Raw genomic sequence first — 8422 nt, forward strand, 5'->3', positions numbered from 1 at the left:
AAGGTGGCAGTGGATGTCATCACTGCATTGGTGATTTCTGCATCAGTGATCTCAACAAATTGAGGCATGGGGTGGAAAAACTAGTTGATGTCACATGGGCAAATATTGGTGCAGCGTTTCTAGAGCAGGAAAGCTTTGAAAGTACAGAGATTTATAATGGTGCTAGAAAACTCATTTCATAGTATTTGTTTTCACTAGTAAATGGAGAAGAAAGATGCTTTTATTCCTTACTAGCGAAGCCGTTCAAAGAGTGATACATAAATATGACTGCTTCTTTTTATCCTGGGTTAAGACAACAGAAACCCTTTTGAGGAATATATGTATATGTGTGTTTAATATCCTTCAAAGATACTTGCCTTGTGCTTCACCGTGGTCTATTAGTACAACTGACATGATTCCATGTGCTACTCAGAAAACATGAAGAATGAGTCTCCATGGATCTGCAGTTGTTGCACTCTGATGAGAACTTACAGGCAAGTTGTGTTTTTCTAAATTCATAACAAAGTGAAGATAAGCATGGACTAGTCTGGGAGCCAGGAGATTTGAAAGTACTGGCTTCAGTTCTACCATTTTTGTGGCCTTGGGCAAACAAGTTAGTTACTGTTACTACATTAATGAAATGGTTTTATTAAGGATTTGCTGAATTATGAGCATGATTCTTAATGCCTAAATAAGTCAATGTGGAGTCTGTTTAGGTATGGCATTATAACGTCCTGTTGGAAGGACAGATGTTCTACACTGGTATTTGTCATTCAAATGTGTTCAAGGCAAGTAATATACTTTCAGAGGTAACTTTGAGTAGAGTACACTTCTAGAAATAATACATCATGACTGAGTAAATTTGAGTTCTTCATGAGAGTTGGAAGGGGGGGAAATGATAGCTTTTTGAGTGGGCTACTTTAACTAGTGTAACTTGTCCTCCTCACTCATCCTAACCTGTGTGAAAGATTAATATCTAAGCTCTGCGGGTGACTGGTGGCATATCTGCCTGTTGGTATCAGTGCAGCTGAATCTGAGGGTGTGGTACTTCTTCAGGCATTTCCGTAATGGAAGAGGGCATAATTGCACGAAGTGTTTGTATCTTGAACAGTGTTGATATTGGGTGCTGTAAGGCAGCCCTTACACAGAGATGTCTCATCTCTGCTTGGCATTCACTATCGCTGCTTACTGAGGGAATGTAAGTGAGAGTTAAAAAGTCTTCAGCCCACTTCTGTGGTGTGGCATTATTGCCACTTAAAACTGTGTAGCTGAGGTTCAGCATGCCGGTAACGCAAACCTCGCCACAGCCTGAGAAGATAATGTGTTAAAAATTAATTCATGTAGTGACTGTTGAGTGCCTAGGTGTTCAGTGTGCTCACTGCAGCTCAGGCTTTGCAAAGTTTGTGTTTCAGGGAAGGTTGGTTCGCCTTTAGTATGGAACCTGTTGTATCACGATGGAGAAATTAATGGTTACTAGAGTAAATATTTACACTAATACAATTTCACACATCTCACAGTACAAATGAAGGTGTGTGACTTGTAATTGTAGAACCTATTCTAAAAACAAACAAGTCTGCTATGTTGTAACATCCATCTGAACAAGATTAGGTGTGTACTATCCTTGTTGTCTTTGGCTCTTTCTCTGTATTTAAACCTTTGGGAAATCTGAAGACTGAAACCTTTGATAGGGAAGTTCTCTGAAGTGGAGTCACAGAAGCTTTGATTCTTTGATTCAGGATGTCTCCCTTCCTACTCCTTTCCATCAGAAAGAACTTTCCAAAAAATTTCCAGTTTTCCAAATTTTAAATGGCTCCTTAATTGCCAGCAACTTGTGTCTTGTGGTATCCCATTCGTCATTAACTGAAGATGTTAAACAAACATTAAAATGTTGTATTTTGTACTGTTACTACAGGCAGCTGATGTAAGTGAAGTTCTTGAAAGGAGAATGTTTGTCTCTGCTCTTCTGTTTTCCCCACTGTACAAAGAAATAACAATACCAAACCTTTGGGCCTCATTTCTGTTCTTCACAGGTCTGTGTGTTTACTTTGCTGCTGCTTTTAGTTGTATAGTTGGGCCTCTCCCAGCTCAGTACTTAGAGACATGGAAGAAACTACTTGTTGGTGCGCTCTGGATCTACATAAAGCTGTTGAAAGACATGCCAGGTAAACCTGTGTTTTCCTGTAACTACTTTTGGATTTTACTGGTTTGCTTATAAAGATGATAGGTACAAATGGGATTGTAAAATGGGTGGTGTCCAATTTGTATCTCTGTAGAAGAAGGGGGAGAAGGTATATATTGATTGTGTCTTCTCTGATAGGTTTTTCTCAGTGTGTGTTTGGTTGTTTTTTTTTTAAACCTACTAGTTTGAATGTCTTGTTTTAAGATGGCTTGACGCATGTTTTCACACTTTAGTCACGGGTCCATAGCCTTTGACATTGCTGTTTCAGCAGGTATTGTTAATCAGAAATATGTGGTTTTACTGTGTCAGCAGCAGCTCTTCAGGCAGAGTTACCAGGAGAGCGGACTGTGCATAGTTTGGATGTTTGCTTAACCTAAATTTTCCTTCCAGAATGTCTGTGTTGCAGAAATACAGCAATGCAAGTATCTGCATGGATGCAGTTTGTCAAGAGGGATCTTCTGGATGGTTTGTTTTTTTTTCTAGATACCTCCCAAAAGACAAACAACCTCCAGTGATGCACATTTAGGAATCTCATATCAACTCTTAACCTCCATTTTCTTCACCAGTTTTTCTGGAAGCTGAACAGAAAAGTAAAACCAGCATCTCTTTGACAATACCGTAATAACCATCACCTGACAATTTCAGATTTGTTAACTGACAACGAACATCTGAGAAAGTAATTTATTTTGTGCTACAAATAATACTTAAGCCCAGCTTGCCATTTATGAAGAGAGGAGGCAGTGGGGAGATGTAATATCTAAAGAAGCAGCAGCGCCTAGTATTACGTGGAAGAATAAATAAAAATCTACACTGACGTACTCACAAATTATGTCACATTGCATAAAGTAGCATGCATTCCATATGAAGTGTGTCAGTTGATCAGCTGATGCAAGTCTGACTTTTCTGAGGGAAAGATGTCTAGACTTGTTTTCCCATTCTGGTTTCTTTGAAACAAGCTGTTAAATCAAGTTAGTACAGTAGCTTGTGCTGGCTGGGGGAGGTTGCATGCAAGCAGCAAGCTGTTGTCTACGATTGTTTTACTTGTAACAAAGATACAAGATTTGAATCCAGGGTGCTGGAGTACAAAAGCTGGAATGCTGAACTCATCAGACCAGATGACTAGTGCTGCCTGCTGTTGCTTCAACAGACTTCATGCTGCAAGCTGTTTACCCGCATCAGCTCGTGGGAAGGTTGTTCCATATTTACTAGAAATACATAATCGGCGAAGCCTAAGACTTCTGAAAGGGAACAAAAGCAAGAATTGAGTCACTTGAAGTCACATATTTGAATGTGTATACCTTGTCTCATGTACTGTGTCTTCAAGACCTTGTACAAGTTTTTGTCCATCTGTTGTTTGACCATTAAATGGAATCTGCAGTATTACTAAGGGCAGTTAAGTTGAGGTTTTCAGGTGATTGTGGTGTAACCCTGGCTGGCAACTATGTATCAAACAGTACCACTCACTCACTCCGCCCAGCAGTGGGATGGGGAGTTTAATAATTAATGTAAAATAATAAAAAGGAAAATAACAAAAATATATTAAAAATAATAAATAGTAATGACAACCAGCGGCAGTGATACACAATACAATTGCTCATCAACTGCTGACCGATACCCAGCCCTACCTGAGCAGTGATCGGTACCTTCTGCATGGCTCCCGTGAGTTTATATACTGGGCATGCTGTGCTGTGATATGGAATATCCCTTTGGCTAGTTTGGGTCAGGTGTCCTGTTTCTGCTTCCTCCCAGCTTGTGCCCCTCCTCACTGGCAGAGCATGGGAGACTGTAAAGTCCTTCATTGGGGTAGGTACTACTCAGCAACAACTAAAACATCAGTGTATTTATCAGCACTGTTCTCAGACTAAAGCCAATACACAGCACTGCACCAGCTGCTAGGAAGAAAATTCTATCCCAGCTGAAACCAGGACATGGCGGCTTTTTTGATTGATTTGTTTTCTATTAAGTTCAGGGCAAATTAGAACTAGCCGGTTCATAAGAAAGGTCCTCTTGGGAACAATCTTAACAGGGAAAGGCAAGTTCTAAACAGTACTACCTAATTCTCTTCACTTACATATGTTCTGTTTATGGTAGGAGCAGTTTGCTGTAGTGAATGAATTCTCATGCCTGAAAGCAGAAACAGTTGTGCACTCTTGCTGACTGTGAAAGATGTGATTGGTTTCCTTGAGAATGGGAGGGGAAGAGAGAGTGCCCTATTACTCTAGTCTCTTAACATAGCAACAATACTGTTGCCTTTATCCTTTCCTGCAAGGTCACCTCTTAGATTTCTTAATTGAGTGTACTCTTGCTTTCTATAACAATCTGCAGATAAAGTCTTTGTCTTCTAGTTAACAAATAAACTTTTCCATTTGAAAAGAATAATGAAAATGCTGTTTGCTACCATTTATCCTGTAAGGATCTTCTACTTACTCCTTTCTGTGCCATCAGTCTACCTTACAAACTTTAAAAGATAACGTCTCTTTCATTCCTGGACTAAGACTGCATGTCTGAATAGTCAATTTAAAGAATTCAAGAACCTTTTCAGTAATATAACTTGTGGTGCGTGTCACTTGCCTAAGCTGTTTTGTGGTTTATGGTGAGATTTTGTCATTCATTCTCTCCAGCTGCCTCTGAGCCTTTGTGTCATTTACATTGCTCATACTTTATGTATTTCACCAGGAGGAGAAACTTTCTGAAGGCTGCCTTGCAGAAAATCCCATTCTTTCTGTATCATGAGTCAAGAGGCATGAAATTGTGTATTGACTGTTTTTTTTTTTATTAAAGAAAGAAATAACAGTAATAATAGTTGGGACTGCCTATGGTCTTCAAGTGTGATTTTAGGAGGAGCTGGCATAATGTCACTGAGGATAAACTGGGTGGGTAAGAACAGAGTTGTAAGGCAAAAGCCTGATTACTTTTCTCTTTATGCAGATGCCTCTTCTGGATGCTAATCTACATTTGTGCAATAGGAGCATCATCTCTACATGCCTTGAACATACTAGGCGTAGGAGGCAGAGGCTTGAATGAATTAGGCATTGGCAGAGACATAGATTTTGGCAATGCCTTGAACTAGGACATGATAATCTGTGATGCAAGCAAGTAGACTAAATATGGAAGAGAAATCTTAAAATGTTGAAGTCATTAACCGTACAAAGGTATGTTTGTCCTGGGGTTGGAATCCTTTAAATGATGTGGTGTAGGGACAGATAAGCTCTGGCATGACCTGCTGCCAGTTCCCTTTTTTCATACCAGCAGTATGTCAATGTGACATGGTATGATGTTGTGGGAGGAGCATGTATTAAAAACCCAAATACAGTCGTAGATCACAGTCTCCAGGCCGGCTGGCTGATTTTGCTCATTGACCAGTTTCTTTGTAACACAAAACAAACCCAAAAGAAGCAACAACTAAAAATACAAAACAAAAACCCCAACCAAAACCACTTATGTATTGAAACTGGGGGACTATAATTTATACTCTGGATTGGGCTTTGAAATAGTTGACACTATGTAATGTTTAGCCATTGGCAACTTAAGCAATCTTGAGTGTTGCTGTAATACAGAATCACCCAAACAAAAGTTAGCTCAGTGAAGAAACTGCGCAGCTGGTTGAGAAATTGTGGAAGTGATAGAGTTTTGAAATGACTGGGAGAAATAAAAAACAACAAAGCCTAATTGAGGGGGTGCAGCATGGAATGCATTATGTGTGTTATTTTGCAGGAGATAATGCAGCATAAATATGAAAAACAAGCATGTTAATTGCTTCAGTTATGTGTGTAAATACGGATGCTCTGTTTTAACATGTAATGGTTTAATATGGTATTGGTCTTAAAGGTAATGTTATTTTAGCTGTTTAAGGATTAAACATTGCACAGAGGCTACTTCTGAAAATCCTACTTCCTTTTTATTATTTTTTTTCTGGTTGTAGTAACATTTTTTTATAGCATTAAACTGTATAAGGTGTGATTTCATGACTATGCTGAGCAAGTGCTGTGCTCTACAGAACTTCATGCATTGTATCTTGTATGATAACAAAATTAGGTACCTGTGGGTAAATGAAGAGAAAAATAAGGTGCTTAGCAATTCCTTTTTGCATTTTAACTTGATTTATAAAGCGTGCAAAAAGGTTGTTGTAAATCTTTGTCCTGGGTTCAGCAGTAGCAGTCATTTTTCTCCTTGGTAGCCTGTGCAGTGCTGTGTTTTGACTTTCAGCCTGGGAACAGAGCTGATAACAATGATATTTTGGTTTGGCCAAGGACTTTGTGAGCCTCGTGCTCTGCCAGGGAGGAGGGGAAGCCAGGAGGAAGCAGAGACAGGACACCTGACCCAAACTGACCAAAGAGGTATTCCATACCACAGCACGTCATGCCCAGGAGGTAACTGAGGGTTACCCGGAAGGACACGGGGTCTTCTGGGTCAGACTCGTTTTTCGGTGGGTGGTATCGTATTCTCTTCCCTTGTTATTTTCTCTTATTGTTGTTGGTAGTAGCGGTGGTGATTTGTGTTGTACATTGGTTGTTGGACTGTTCTTGTCTCAACCCATGGGAGTTGCATTCTTTCGATTCTCCTCCTCATTGCTCTGGGAACAGGGAAGAGGAGAGCCCCCGGGGGGGGACGACGGACGGACACGCAGGCCTCGACTGCTTCCAGCCGGGCACCACTCACTGGGAGTGAGTGAACGAGGTGTCTGGCTGGGTTTAAACCATGACAATCTTTAATGCAAGTTTTTGTGTCCTACAGTTCTTTGGAAATGTGTTACTTTTGTTTTGGTTCTGATTTTTCTGATTTAATCCATTTACTTTCTTAAATAGCTTTTGCCTTATGCACTGGGAATTGGTCTTTCCTTAGGAGGATTATTCATGAATATGTGAACTGTGGTAAAGATGTTTTCAAGCTGACACTGGTTTCCCACGCTGGTGTACAAATGGAATAAATGAGGCTGCGGCAACTATGACTTCACCTTACAGAGAATCATCAGCACAGAGATGAAGCACTTTTGCCCCAGCTACAGTGCAAGTCTGGAAACGGAGTTGGAAACTGAACCCAGTTAATAAGAGACTCAAGTCTGTGGCTGAATTTCAAGTCTGTCATGTGTCATGAGGATTTATAAAAGAACTGTTACTGGATAAAGAAAGAGGAGCAGCACTGTGAAGCATTTGCTCTTTGCTTCATGATAATTTTTGCACTGAATGTTCTCTTGCTCATCTGTTTACTCAGACCACCTCCCAGACCATCTCATCAGTCCTTCTTGCTCCTACAGGCTGTGTGACTGAAGTCCCCGGGAAATACCTGTGGAGCAATTGGGTTGTGTAAGTGCTAAAGTGCTCATGAGGGTTTTGGACAGCAAAACTTAGGAATTAATACTATGGATTTTAGTTTGTTTGGTTAAATTGTTACCTCATGAAGGCCTGAAATGCCACCATCACACTGTAGTGGTTCTTACCCTGTGTGGCCAAAACCAGACAGAGTGCCCTGTCCTGTAGTCAGGCTGTTCTGCAAGGAAGTTTGGTGGGGTCAGAAAGAAGTAAAACTCCTAGCTGTTCTCTGAACAGCATTGGATGAGAGAAAGAGGGAGGGGTCTGGTGTTTCTTTGTTAGCTCATTCATTCCTGGCACAGTAACAACATGTCCTGTGCTGGAGCAGGCAGTTGCTGGGATGGATAGGAGCTGTGGATTTCCTAGTCTGTTGTAATCTGTTTTGGTAAATTCTCATAAATCAGGAAGTGTACCCCACAGCTGTGGCCAGATTGCAATCCAGACTTAATGCTCAGTTTTCTATGGGTCAGTTTCACCTCTTGCTCCTGGCTTTAGTACATTTGTCTTTGTTTCACCGTGTTAGTCAGGGTATCAGGTTAATCTGGTTGCTGTTTTCCATCACTTCTGACCACATTTCCTTGTGGGAATAGGAGCTGTGAAGTGACCTTAAAACCAAGTATCACTTTTGTACTTCTGAAAGATAACATCGTTGTTATTAAATACTTCTTTCATACCCCTGAAGAGTTCTTGGTCTTCAGAACATGGAACAGGCATAAGGAGGTAATTTTCATCTGAAAGGTGTCATACAAAAGTTTAGCAGCAACAATTAGGTGATGGGAATATTAAATACTAATTAATGGTGTAGGTTACATGATGAGATCAGTATTTCATGGACTGGCTACCTAGTGCAGTATTGCTATCCTATCTATGAGGAAGAAAATCAGCTGGCTTACTTGCTTAATGCTTAAGAAACTGTAAAGATACAGGACCTCATGTAGTTCAGCTATGGTATAAA

This window comes from Pezoporus occidentalis, unplaced genomic scaffold (assembly GCF_034315485.1).
Source record: "Pezoporus occidentalis ecotype Australia unplaced genomic scaffold, CSIRO_AGI_Poc_V1 ctg58, whole genome shotgun sequence".
In the NCBI taxonomy this organism is placed as follows: domain Eukaryota; kingdom Metazoa; phylum Chordata; class Aves; order Psittaciformes; family Psittacidae; genus Pezoporus; species Pezoporus occidentalis.